This window comes from Manis javanica, chromosome 13 (genome assembly GCF_040802235.1).
Source record: "Manis javanica isolate MJ-LG chromosome 13, MJ_LKY, whole genome shotgun sequence".
Classification (NCBI taxonomy): domain Eukaryota; kingdom Metazoa; phylum Chordata; class Mammalia; order Pholidota; family Manidae; genus Manis; species Manis javanica.
Genome location: NC_133168.1, coordinates 83,782,654 through 83,796,936, shown reverse-complemented (window position 1 = coordinate 83,796,936; position 14,283 = coordinate 83,782,654). Strand labels below are relative to the sequence as shown.

At 38.8% G+C, this 14,283-nt stretch overlaps 1 pseudogene; it reads left to right on the top strand.

Annotated features, from left to right (window-relative positions):
- The first annotated feature begins 4,877 nt into the window (after positions 1–4,877).
- On the top strand, positions 4,878–4,978 carry LOC140845891 (small nucleolar RNA U13; annotated as a pseudogene).
- The last annotated feature ends 9,305 nt before the right edge of the window (positions 4,979–14,283 follow it).

Below are 14,283 nucleotides of genomic sequence, written 5' to 3'. Positions count from 1 at the left end.
GTCAATCCTGTTCACCACTGTACCCTTTCTACTCTCATGGCCCTCTGCCCGTCATTCCGACATAGCCACCAATACAGAATAGGCTTGCATCAAATAGGGAAGGAAAGGAAAGAAGAAGAAATACGGGGAGCAAAAAAGGAGTGAGCAGGAAGTATATAAAAGGAAAAAGAAGAGTGAAGTTTTTCAAGATTGGTGTTTTCCCTAAGAGAAATAGCTAAGAAGGAAGGAAGCTGAGAATTGTAGTTTAAGCGTGAGTGGAGCCCTGATGAACGCTAAGGGCTTGGGAGTGTAGAAGGGCAGGTTCACCAGAAGGACGCTGCATGGTTTGACTCTCCTCCATTAAAAAGACATCTGATATCACACCTGATGCACATCCACCACCTGTAAGGTAACCTTTGAGACAGCATTTCAGAATGGAATCCTGCTTGCACCTTGAGTTACCCATCTCCTTCCCTTTCTGTAGGTCAAGTTACAACAGCTGGAAGCTTCCTGTGCCGACCAAGAGAAGGAACTGGCCAAGGTGATGGTAGTAATTTCAGTATTACTTCTCCCAGAGGAAGGAAAAGTTGATGTTCAGTTAGACGATGCAATACATTCTGCAAATAGATTGAGTTATACATAATAAGGCTCCAGATCCAGAACCATTACGGGGCTGAGGAGGGGATGAAGGAAAGGAAGATAAATGCAGTCTCCTAGGTTTCCTTCTCTTCAATAATTTTTACAGGATATGTTCCATATCTTTAACTTCAACAAATTAGTATCTATTCTTCTCCCAACTGTCCCAAAATAAAATCCCCCCCAAAATAAAGCTTATCTATCCTCAAAAAAAAATGAGTTCATATATACAGCAAAAACATATTTAGAACAATTAGAAAACTACATTTAGGGTCTGGGATTTAGGAGGAAACAAGTATACTCTTGTTCTTAGAGAAATTTCCTGAAAGAAATTTGACTGAATTTTGGTTTCCCAGATAATGGAAGACTATGCACATGTGGCCCAGCTCTGCAAAGATCAGGTCTTCTGCATTAAGGTACAGTTTCTCGGTAATGGGACAGAAAAGGGTTTGTAAGGTACAGGATAATATGAAACAAGGCTTTTCAAAGAACACTTTCTAGGACAATATTAACTTTTCAAAGTGGCATTACAAAGCGACTTTGGGTCCCTGACAACCCACCACCAATATCATTCCGTTACAGCCCTGGTCTCCTGACCTCTGTGCTCTTAAATTCATAATGAGCACTTTTCCTTTCAAGATGCCAATTACCCAGGGACCTGCCGGGAAGGTAGGAAGTGCATCGAGTGACCAGGAGTGGTGGTGGGTGTCGGGGCTGGAAAAGGAGACCAAACATTCATGTTACCACGTAATAATACATGCTTCTTATGATTAGAAAAAGTGTAAGGCTTCTAATTAGTAACTGTGGTTTCTTTTATTTCTCTTGGAAGAAGTACCAGGAAACTTGGAGGAAAATAGAAGAAGAAGCAGAGACTCGGCTCCTTGAGAGAGAAGTGTGAGTTTTGGCAAAAAAAGTAACTTCTTGGTTTTAGTGGTAACTCCAGCTCAGCCTGGGTCAGAGCAAACATTCCTCTGACCAATTCCTACTTGGGACTGAGTGAGCCCCAACACCACATCTCTCTCCCTTCTGTCAGCGATTGTTTGACTCCCACGAAACCACACCAACTTTAAAACGCAGGTCCTTCTTCCATCCTTCTTAAAAAACCACAGAAACACATCTCCCTTCATGCTTTTATCGCATTTTCAATTATTCAGGTTTATATTAAGGGCAGGAACATCTGATTTTAAAAGGGCTGGTGGTCAGGCACTCTGACAAGTAGGACATTCCTACTTTCACAGAAAAGCCCATTAAACTAATACCACCCTCATTTCCCCAAAAACATAGAGACTCAGCCATATAAGATAGGCATGAAACTAACCTCTAGACACACGAAGGCCATCATATTACAAAACTCAAACTGTACGCTATATTAACTACTAAACTGTGACCATTAAAGGTTAGAAATGGTAAGACAAAAGCCCGTCCTTTCTGAGTTTGTCTATAATTGAAATGGTGAGAAAACAAAGTCAAAAATCTCACTCCCATTTCTTGGCCCCTTTTTAGAAGTTACATCTTAACTTAGTCAAGAAGTACTTGTATTTATTAAATATTTTAGAATCTTGGGATCGAGGTAAAGAGACCCAAACTTCATACCGCCTCTACAGCCCTGGTATGCATTGCAGCCTGGGAGGGCCACAGGGTACCTGCTCTTGGAATTCTGAAGGATACCTTCATGTTTCCTGAGAGCCTTCTTGAACACTAAGTATGGCTTCAGTGCTAAGCTCAGTTTCTAGAACAGAGCTGCCCAGTAAAACTTTGTGCCATCCAATAAGTAGCCAATGGCCACCTACTGAGTACCTGAAACATGGTTAGTGTGACTGAGGAACTGATTTTTTTTTAATTTTAATTAATTTTAATGTTCACAGGTACATGTAGCCACTGACTTCCATAGTGGACAGCACAGCTTTAGAATGTAAAACTTTTTAAATAATCATTATGTAGTATGAATATTTGAGTGTACTTTATTCAACCGCTATCTCGGTTCATTTCCCCCTAGATCAAAAGTCTTGAGCATGAACTCTGCAAAAAAATACAACAGCCAAAATAATAAGGTGAGTGTTCCACCCTGTGTCCTCTCACTCAGTGCCACTGCCTGTCAGTTTCCAAAACACTACAAGCCACAAAACATACACAAATCTTCCCATGTGCATTTTCCAAGAACAGTACTAGACGTAATTTCAAAGCATTCCAACCTGAAACAAAGAAGACAACTGTCTTCCCTCTCTTACAGCCATGTAAATGACATGCCCTCCTAGAAACTAGTCTAAGACCTAAGAAGGTTCAGAATGTAAGCAAGAAGGAACATTAACTGAGGGTATGCTCTGCAGAGAAGAGGCTAATATATGACACATACACCACACCGCCCACCTCCTGCAATCACAGAACTCTTTCCAGATGATCAAAACAGGGTCCCGAATCTTTCAAAACACAAAGCACCAGGGTTATCTGTCACTATCTGATCAGAGATGCCCCATGAGTTAACATAAGAAGTCATCACTTTTTTATGACAAAGCTCCAAGACTGTTCATATTTAACATCGTGATGTCACCAGCACATATGCAAAGGTCAGAAGGACATAGAATTGGATGCAGAGCATCACGGCTCTGTGCCTGTTTGGCATTTTGGGGCAGCAAGTTCACAGGACTAAAAGATAAACTTTTATTTAACTTTATTTTTGTAATGTATATTGGTTTAAGAGGCAAGGTTGACATTCACCAGAAATTTTTTGGCATGAAATATATGATCTTGATAACCTCAGAAAAAAAAGAAATCTTCTTTTCCTAAAAAGCAAACATCAATAATACACCATTGTCCCTGGGGTCATCTAGATGTTTGGGTATATGTCACACATGCCCACAGTGACCATGACTCCGATTGTCCTGAGCAAGTTATTCTGGCCCCTCTCTTGCATATTCCACTCAGGCAAAAACTTAACTGGACTCTGAAATTAACTGGACTCCCCCTCTCTAGGATGAGGCTTAGCATACTTTCTGATATGTCCCCTCATCTACCCCCAATGGTTCATCAAAGTATTCACCTGACTACCCATTAGAGGAAAAACAGAGCGTGTTCATCAGGGTTACCAGAGTCCCATGACGGTCCCGCGCCCTGAGTTTGAGCCGTCCTTACAGAGACGCTCCCTGAGCGCTGATCAGAGGGCACTTCCCCTCATCAGACTCAAGCTATAGAACCAAATGTGTAAAACACACAGTTCCTCATGATTCCAATTCTATGAGCCTTATTTACACAATTTTAAAATGTGATCTTAACTCCTCCGTCTTTTTATCTCCCAAGGAAGTTAAAAGGAAAATGAAATAACTAAGGAAATATTTTGTAAAAGAAATGTCACAGAAATTCAGGATATATCATCTTTCCATTTTTATACCTTCTAAAACTTTTCTCAGAATATATTTCTGTGGTGTCCATAGCTTGTTCATTCCTCTAAGGGTTGCTGGCTGAGCTGAAGGTAAGCAAAGAGTTATGAGAGCCCAGAATGTGGATTCCCAGAGGTCCAGGCTTCAGGCCCGGCCCTTCCACTTACTAGCTGTATAACCTTGGGCAACCGACTTTACGTTTCTATGCCTTCCTTTACTCCCATCAGTATATAAGGAGGTGATACAAAATTATATAGAAATATGTTAAGTGTATATATATGTGTGTGTGTGTATGTATATATAAATAATGCACACACATATATATGCATATATATGTATATACATTGTCTTTGAAAATTTCATCTGTTTATGCTTATGAAAAAAATTTGTATGGTATCTAAACATAACATATAACTAATGGCTCACTGAATATTACATGACAGTGATGAAACTGCTTATTTATCAATGTCCTTTCTTCTTCTCCCAGGACAATTCTCTCCAAAAGAAGGGAATATGGCTCTGTAAAAGGCAAGTAAATATCTTTGAGCAAACTCCTTGAAAACTGGGAGATCTACTAGCCATCCTGCAGACGACAAGGAGAACCTTGCATACACATTCACACATTCTCACACATACACACACACACAGAGTCAACAAACTAGTGTCATCAGTGACCACATTTCTCAGTTCTAATGCTATGACTTCTTGCCGAAAGGCAATTACTGATTTCAGTTTCCAGTATTAGCAGCCAACAGCCTAGCAGTAATCAGAAATGGGAATGTTATCACCTAAAAGAGATGTGGCAAATCTCACATTTCCTCCCTCTTCCCTTAACAATCTGAATTTATTTGATGTGTCTGGATCCCCAGTAGAATCAGCAGATTAGAAATGGAGTTCATAAGCATAGTGATTGGGATTTCACCCTATTGTATGAGACATGCCTCCCTTAAACCTTGTTACAATGTCAGCTCTTTACCCCCAACATGAAAAATATATACATACATAGGGAGAGAACTTCTAAATGCAATATACTGCTGCCTAATAACAGATAAAAGAGGAAATGATTGTGAAAAAGAGATAAAGCACCTAACAGTATCCAGCACATCATAATTGCTCAAAAATATTTGTTAGCCTGAGTAAGAACTCAAGATTCAAACAACTGAGTGCATATTAGTTCTGAAGGAATCACTGTGACAGCAGAATCTATATTCATGAAGTCCTTGCATTTTCAAGAAAAGGTCAAATTATGTTCAATATCTGTTTAAGAAGGCATAGAGAAACATAGATTCAAAGTGGTATAAAATATGATTTAGAAAGAGTTCCATCAAAATGATTAACATAAAATTATTGGTGTTTAAAGGTAATTTCCAATTGTCTAGAATATTGGCTTAAGGGAGATATCCCTTCATACAAGGTAAATGAAGTACTACATATTTTGGTGTCCCTAAATATAGTGTTCTGGAACAACTAGTAGAATTTTTCCTAGAAATCCTAGTACTGCCTTCACCTATACTTTCAACACCATTGCCCAGCATGGAATCGCCCATGTGGACTCCCAAGGGCTGTATGCCTTCAGCTGGTAATCTGGAGGACAATGTACAAGTTTAGATCACCAAACTACAAACACCTTTCCTCTTGTTTTACTTGACCATTCTGTGAGGCACGGGTAGGCTGGTTGTTAAGAGATTAAAAAGTTGGTTTTATTCCTAAGATTTTCCCTGGGAATGTCACCCAGAATCTCCTTATGAATATTGTATCCAGCTTCAAGGAGATTTCTAGGAAGGAGGAAGGAGGTCTGTAAAGGGCTTCTGATTCTAATTCTAAGATACTTTACTAGAATGGATCCTGGATCCGGGCTCTAAGATCAACTCTAGAGAAAAACTTCAGAGAACTGGTGGGGAAAGGGTTCTCTCTGACTAGTGAGTGCAGTTCGTAATGAATTTGTCCTGGGGCTGGAGGCAGCCCAGAACAGCCGGATAAGGTTAATGTAGGAAGGAAACAGTGGAGGTTTGCTCGTGCAAATCATAGTAACACAACAAGGACAAAAAAATTCATCATTTAAAGAAGAAATCAAGACCACTATAGGGAAATTTAGAGAAATGTATTAGAAATATTAAAAGTATCATGAATGAAAGAAGAGAAATACCATGATCATAGACAGGAAGCCTTAACACCAGAAATACATCAGTTGTCTCCAGTGGAGAAATAGTCAATTCAATTCCAATCAAACTCCCCAAAAGATGTTTCATGCAATTGAATGAAATGATTCTAAAATATACTATATTTGGAGGAGTAAAGGGTCAGAGATAACCTGGAAATTTTAAAGAAAAGCAAGAGGTGGGGAATGTGCCATTTCAGATATCAGAACTTACTTTGAAGCTACAATAATTATGATAGAGTGCTATTGGGACCAGACTAGGAAAACTGAACAATGAAATGGAACAATGAAATGGAACAAAAAAAGAGCTTAGAAACAGTGCACATTTAGACCTTTGATATGTAACAATAATTATATGTCATAGGGGAAAGGAAGAATTGTTCAAAAATATGGTAGGGAAAAACGTTATCCAAATAAGACAAAAAATGCTATCAGATCACTAACATTCAGCATATATAAAAAGCAAGTCCAATGTGTTAAAGACATAAATGTCCACAAAAAGAAAGAAAGGAATCTTTAAAATTCAGCATGAGTTATCTATTCCCACTTAACAAAGTACCCAAAAACTTACTGGTTTCAAATAATAAACATTTATCATCCCATAGTTTCTGTGAGTCAGGAATCTTTGAGTCATTTAGCTGGGTACTTCTAGCTCAAGGTCTGTTGTGAGGCTACAGATAAGATGTTGGCCAAAGTTACAGTAATTAGAAGGCTTGGCTGGGGCTACAGGACCTATTTCACACTGGCTTTTTTGCTGGATTTTTGGCAACAGGCCTCAGTTCCTCATCACATGCACGTCTCCACAGGGCCGGTTGTGTAGCCTCCCAATACGACAGCTGGTTTTCTCCTGAGAGTGAGGAAGAAGCTGCAGTGTCTTTAGTACCTCGTCTAGGAAGTCATACACTGTCACGTCACTTCCACAATATTGTATTCTTTAGAAATGAGCCATTAAGTCCAGTCCACATCCCAATGAAGGGAAATCTCAGAATGAGAGGAGTATCAAAGAATTTGTGAACATATTTTTAAAATGCTACAAACTCTCAATGAAGATAGAAGTATCTTTCAGGTCTTGGTAGAGGGCATGGATTTTTAACACGACATAAAAAGGACTGATTCTAATTAAAGGAAAGGTTGATAAACTAGCCTTCATTAAAAATTATTAACTTATGCTCTTCAACACTTAGAGCAAGTGAAAGTCAGAAAGTAGAGGGAAGTTATTCAAAGTACACACGGGAAAGGATTCATATCAAGAACATATAAAGAACTTTTACCAGTTAGTGAGAAAAGCTCAAACAACCTAGTAGATAAATGGGCAAAAGGAACACAGAAGACCAATAAACCTATGCACAGATATTCAGCATCACTGTTCGTCAGGGAAATACAAATCAAGACCGTAATGAGAAATTACCATTTGATTTGTGAAACTTTAAAACTCTGATGGTAAGTGTTGGAGAGGGTGTAGATCCATAGAAATGTATACTCTGCTAGTGGGGTATAAATTGGTGTGAATACTTCACAAGATAATTTCAGGTAACGATAAATACTAAAAGAAAATAAAACACAGTGATGAAAGACAGTAACTAGCAAGCCAGCACAAGGGAAGGACCACATTTACAAGGGGTTGCTGGGATCGGAGACAAGATTTAGTGGGAGACATCTGAATATCAAGAAGGAACCAGGTGTGCATTTAGGTGTGACTTACTGTTCTGTTCCTGGTTTTCTAACATCTGGCTAACAGTTTCTTGGCTTTCTCTTTTCAGGATTTTTCTATTTCTCTTTTTCATCACCCTATTTTTCATCACACTGTTGGGCTACTTGTTTTTCCACATAAGCTTCATAAATCCAGATCTTCTCATCGACATACTACCCAAGATACTGAACAGGAGCACCTTGTGGAGGCTAAGGAGCTTCCTCTCTGCATCTCTCACAGTTCGGACTGAGGACTTGTTGCCCCACTAATCCCCAAAAGACATCCTTGTAAAAAGAAGGCAAGTGGTCCCTGACTGTGTACACTAGGAGATGGTGGAACTTGTAGAGGGAAGCTGTTTTCTTCAGTTTTTCCCTTGAGGTTTGCCTACTGATTACCGTTCCTCCCACATTGTCTTTCCAAGATTGACCTTGCCCAGTAAACAGCTCTGTCAATAGATTTCAGTGGCTATAGGATAAGCTAAATAGTATGAAATAGTAAACAAAGTAGACCATTTTCAGAATAATATCATAGATGCTAAGCAAAGTTAGAGTCCATCAATACTTCTAGTTAATCTTAAAAATGTAAGAGACTGGATCTCTGCACTGCAGATGGCGCACTACTGATAATTAGAACTCCATAGCAGCAAGTGACCTTAACTTAAGCTAACTTACAAATTACAGCAAAATTTAAAAAAAAAGATATTGCCTTATGGAACTAAAAATCTGAGGTTTCAGGCATGGCTGAATGCAGAAGTTTCACCAGTGTCCTCAGGGCTTCATCTCTCTCCCTCCTTTCTCTGAATGGGCATTGCTCCTTTAAGTGGTAATCTGCCAATAACCTAAATCTTATGCTACCAGATTAGTAACTTCAGCACAATCAGTCTTTCCCAATAGCTACAGCAGGAAAGACCAAAGAATCTGTATTGGCTGAGGTCAATTGCCTATCCCTGTCCCGTAAGCAGCTGATTATGTGTCAGCAAAGTCATCCTTTAATGAAAGGCTTAAAGGCATCTTGTACCACAGATAAATATTTCAAACACAAGTAACCAAATGAAAAAAAAATTAAGCAACTTTCTTAATCTGGTAAATTGCCCAGAATGAGTAAATTCTTTCTTAACCCAAGGCCTCAGAGAAAACAAAACCCTTTTCTCCTGGCAATTACTAGAGTAATGTGCAAATATGCATTGTCTGACAATACAAGTCACTGAGTTTTTACCTGGCACCTTAAATGGGAACACCCTCCACCATCTCAAAAGAGCAGCAATGCACGCGTGGCTTATTCCCACACTGAGTGGCAGTGGCATTGTAGGGTCCAGTAGAATCTGGAAGTTTCTTCCCAGTAGGTGTAGCCTTAATAGGTGTTTCATTAAACCAGACTTCGTTCTTGGCACAAGGGGAGGATAAGGTATGGCCAGCTCCCATTTACCATTGTCCTGCCACATGGTAGAGCAAGAAATCCACTCCTCTGCACTCATGAATTTGAGACTTAGAATCATGAAACAAAAAGTATTTTCACACATTGTGATTTCAGAGTCACTTAAGAAAAATTTTTTAAACTTTTCCTTTCATGCATATTTCATTATTCATCACTATGTTTTCTCTGCTGTAGCTACGTGAAATAATGCTGAGAAAACAGTTCAAAAGTAGTTAGGAAGGACACAAATCCCTAATAACATCCTGACGTCCGTAATTGCCCTTGTTGTTGGTTAAAGTAGAGGTAAATGTTGATTATATCACACCCAGAATACAAAATTGAGAATGAGAATTCAGAGAGTGGAGAGAACCAGCAAAAACAGTTGTTCCCAGAATATAAAGTGAGTCAGCAAAAAAAAAAAAAAAACAGTTTCCACTATGTGACATCATTCCTGTAGACGGAGATTCTGGCAACTTTAGATGGTTTTATTAAAAAGATGATGATGGAGGGGGGAGCAGGGAAGGGAGGAAGGAAGGAAGGAAAAAAAGAAAGAAAGGAAACGAGGCTGATCCCTTAGCAGTGTAAACTTCCAACAGTGAACTGCTGTTCTGTTCTACGATGACTACCTCACTGCAGCCATTGACTGTGCTTCCTTTAATTTTATAAGACTGAGAAGGAGAAGTTGTAAAAATTCCTTCTGCTAAGGAACAAAACTAATGGAAGCTCTTCTGTGTTTGCAGCGAAAATAGGGAAGGAGCATTCACATGCAGTGTGGGATTCGAGCCTAGGATCAGATGTAGGGGAGGTCAGCTGCTGTGGCTGGGCTGTCTTGATGCTCCTGCCGAATATTTACAGCTGACACTGGCTGCAGGTGCCAGGAGTTGGCCTCCCAGTATCTTGACCATTGCAAACAAGGAGCAGCTTGCTTGTCTCTGCAGCAGTGCACCCTTCCCTCCTGATCTGACTATGGCCGAATGGCTCCCTCAGAAACAGCAGAAGGCACTGTTCCACGGTAAACGCAGGCTCCGCTCAGAAGCTGTTTCTTTACCACAGGTATATATTGTACCCCTGCAAACTGCCGACCAGATGGGGGCAGGTCTGTGATAACAGCAAAACTGTCCCATTTTTCACAGGGTCATGGGCCAGATCTGGGTTTGAACATCAAGAGCACAGATGATGTATAGTCTCCTACCCTAGGCAGGGGCTGAGTCACTACCTACAACGATCATCTGCCTAATATCTTCAGAATATGTGTTCTGAGTGGAAGGATTTCCTCACACGGTCTCTGCCCTTATACGTATGCCCACCATGGAGCAGAATTCCACAGTTTGATAAATTCCGGAGAGAGATATCGCTCCACAGTGCTATTTATATTAAGTTTTATAAATAAATAAGTTTAAGATTCATGGAGACAGAAAAACGATGTATGTTGCTATTTGCTGTACAGAAACGGAATCACACCCCCTTGGTCATGTTTATTGTTTCAAAATCCCCTTTCCTCCTGACTCTGGAATCCATCTGCCTTCCTCTCCCACACACAGCTTTAAAAAAATATTGCTGCTAAAGCCAGTCACCTCTCCCTCTGACTGTATTTTCCACTCAACAAAACCAAAGCTTAGGAGTTGACCCATAAAGTAAGCTGAGTTCCTCTGACCGCACACACTAAGATGTCTCAGCAGACCCAGAAATAGTTTGCCATGACACTTACCCAGCCCCTTTATAACAAACATGGTGTTAATGACCATCAATTCCATTTATTGAGCACTTATTATGTGCCAGACACATCACTAAGTGTGTTTCACTTGCATTATTATATTAAATGCTCAGAGTCTTCCAAGGTAGATGCTATTATGCCAGTTTGTTACAAACAAGGAAGCCAATTCAGAAAGCAAATAAACGGAAGTCATGATGAGTTGAAAGAACCAGGATCAGTGCCTGAGTCTGGCTCCAAAGCTTCACCTGTAAAAAACCTCTACTGCTTTTTGACAGCAGACGTTGACCAGATAGCTGGCTAGGGAGAGGTTGGTATACAGTCCGGAGTGGTGGGATGTTCACCCACCTGTGAAGGGGGGAATCCCAGCCATAGCTGCATTTATAGAATTACACACCAGAGAAACTCTCAGACAAATCACTGAGTTGTAGGACTGACAGGGAATTTAGAGACTGTTCGTTCATTCAGGCCCAATAAGATACTTATTTACCCCCCAAGTCATATAACTTGCAAGTGACAGAATCAGGATAAGAACCTGGTCTCTTGAGTCCTTTTTCAGTAGCCCTTCTAGTAAACAAGCATTACCCAACTCTTTATGCTGGGGCACTAACATAATAGAGGTTTTGTTGCAATTGTTAATTAAGCCCAAACCAATGGTACCCTCCTGTCTACTAAGGTAAAGTCATAATTCTTACCTCTGGGGAAATAAACTACATTTCAATCCCTGCTCCTATAGAAACTAACTGGGGATGGGGAAAAAAGAAATGGTGACACTTGGAACACATGAACCATTTTTTAGCAAAGCACATTAATCAATCTCGAGTTATGAAAAGTTTGAACTGCGGGGAAGGATGAGTGCTAGAGCGCAAATACTCTTTATAATAATAAAATACAAGGGATTTTTGTCACATCTGGGAAGAGGAGAAGCAGGAGAGAAAGCTGAATAACCAGATGAAACACTGAGAGCCAACTTGGTAGACACGGACAAGAGAATTTCTGGACACCAGGAAGCCAATATTCGATTTTAGATTATTTTCTAAGTAGCACTGCAGTGTGTGCTCCCATGCACTTACTTCAGTCAATAGTAAGATCTGCCACACACAGTTGCAGATATTTGACCCTTGAAGTTGCGTTTTGTTGACTCTTACAACTGAATTTTGGGAGAAAAGCAGCAGTCATGCCTCAAGTTTTAATGAATGTTGGATTAGAAATAAACAACTCTAAATTATTTAATGGAGAGGTAATTAGGAGAAAAGATTTGCAGAAATAGGAAAAGAACAAAAGGCAATCTTGGCTAGAATTCAAGAATGTGGAGGCTCCTGGTGACACCTAGATTATAGAAGAATCTTCTCCATTTCTTCTTCCCTCTTAATTCTCTCTAAAGAGACCAATGGCAAGGAGCTTTCCCCTAAATTTCTTCTAAAAGCTTTATGATTTCAGGTCTTACATCTAAGTCTTTTGAGTTGATCCATTTTGAGATTATTTTTGTGTATGGTGTAAGATAAGGGTCCAATTTCATTCTCTGGCATGTGGATCCCAGTTTTCCCAACATAGTTATTGGCAATACTGTTTTATTCACATTGTGCATTCTTAGGGCGTTTGTCAAAAATTAATTGACCATATATGTATGGGCTTAATTCTGAGTCCTCTATTCTGTTCCATTGATCTCTGTGTGTTTTTATGCCAATAACTTATGGTTTTGATTATTACAGCTTCATAACACTGCTTGAAATCAGGATGTGTGATGCCTCCAGGTTTGTTCTTCTTGCTCAAGGCTGCTTGAGGTATTTGGTGTCTTATGTGGCTCCACATGAATTTCAGGATTGTTTGTTTCTTTTTCTGTAAAAAATGTCATTGGAATTTTGAATAGAGTTTGCACTGACTCTGTAAGATTGTTTTGAGTGTTAATTCTCTAACCCATAAACATGAGTTTACTTCCATTTAACTGTGTCTTCTTCAAGTTCTTTCATCGGTGTTTTAATCTTCAGTGTATAGGTCTCTCACCTCCTTGGTTAAATTCATTTCTAAATAGTTTATCCTTTTTGATGCTATTATAAATGGGACTGTTTTTAAAATTTCTTTCTCAGATAGTTCATTGTTAGTGCATAAAAATGCAATTGATTTTCATATATTGATTTTGTATAATGCAACTTTACTGAATTTAGTTTAACAGTTTTCTGGTGACATTTTTAGGGTTTTGTATATATAAGATCTTGTCACCTACAAATAAAGACAATATTACTTCTACTGTTCTGATTTAGATTCCTTTATTTCTTTTTCTTGCCTAACTGCTCTGGCTAGGACTTCCAGTACTATGTTGAATAAACGTGGTGAGAGTGGGCACATTTGTCTTGCTACCGATCTTTAAAGAAAATCTTTCATCTCATCACCCTTGAATATAATGTTAGCTGTGGGCTTGTCATATTGGCCTTTATTATGTTGAGGTACATTTCTTTCATACCTGATTTGTTGAAAATTGTCATGAAAGGATGGTGAATTCCATTAAATACTTTTTCTGCATCAATTGAGTTGATCATATATATGATTTATCCTTCATTTCGTTAATGTGGTATATCATTTTTATTGATTGGCATATGTTGAGCCATCCTTCTATCCCTGGAATAAATTCTATTTGATCATGGTGTATGATCCCTTTAATGTGCTGTTTAATTTGGTTGCTAGTTATTTTATCAAGGATTTTTGCATCTATGTTCAGCAGGGATATTGGCCTATAATTTTCTTTTTTTGCAGTGTCCTTTTCTGACTGTGGTATCAAGGTAATGTTGACCTTGTAAAATGAGAAGTGTCCTCTCCTCTTTAATTTTATGAGAGTTTAAGTTGATATTAATTCTTCTTTAAAGTTAAATGGTTGGTAGCATTTGTCAGTGAAGCCATCAGATCCTAGGCTTTTCTTCATTGTGAAAGTTCTAATTACTGATACAATCTCTTTACCTTTTATTGATTTACTCAGATTTTCCATTTCTTCATGATTTAGTCTTTGTAGATTGTATGTTTTTAGGAATTTATCCATTTCTTCTAAGTCATCCAATTTGTTGGTATATAATTAATTATTCATAGTAGTCCCTTTGATCCTTTATGTTTCTATGGTATCACATCATTTTAATGTCTTGTCTTTCATTTCTGATTTTATTCTATCTAGCCTTCTCTCTTCTTAGTCTAGCTAAAGGTCTGTTTTGCTTATCTTTTCAAAAACCAACTCTTAGTTTTGTTGGTCTTTTCTACTGTCTTTATAATCTCTTATTTCATTTATTTCTGCTATTTTTTATTTATTTCCTTCATTCTGCAAACTGGGGGTTTTGTC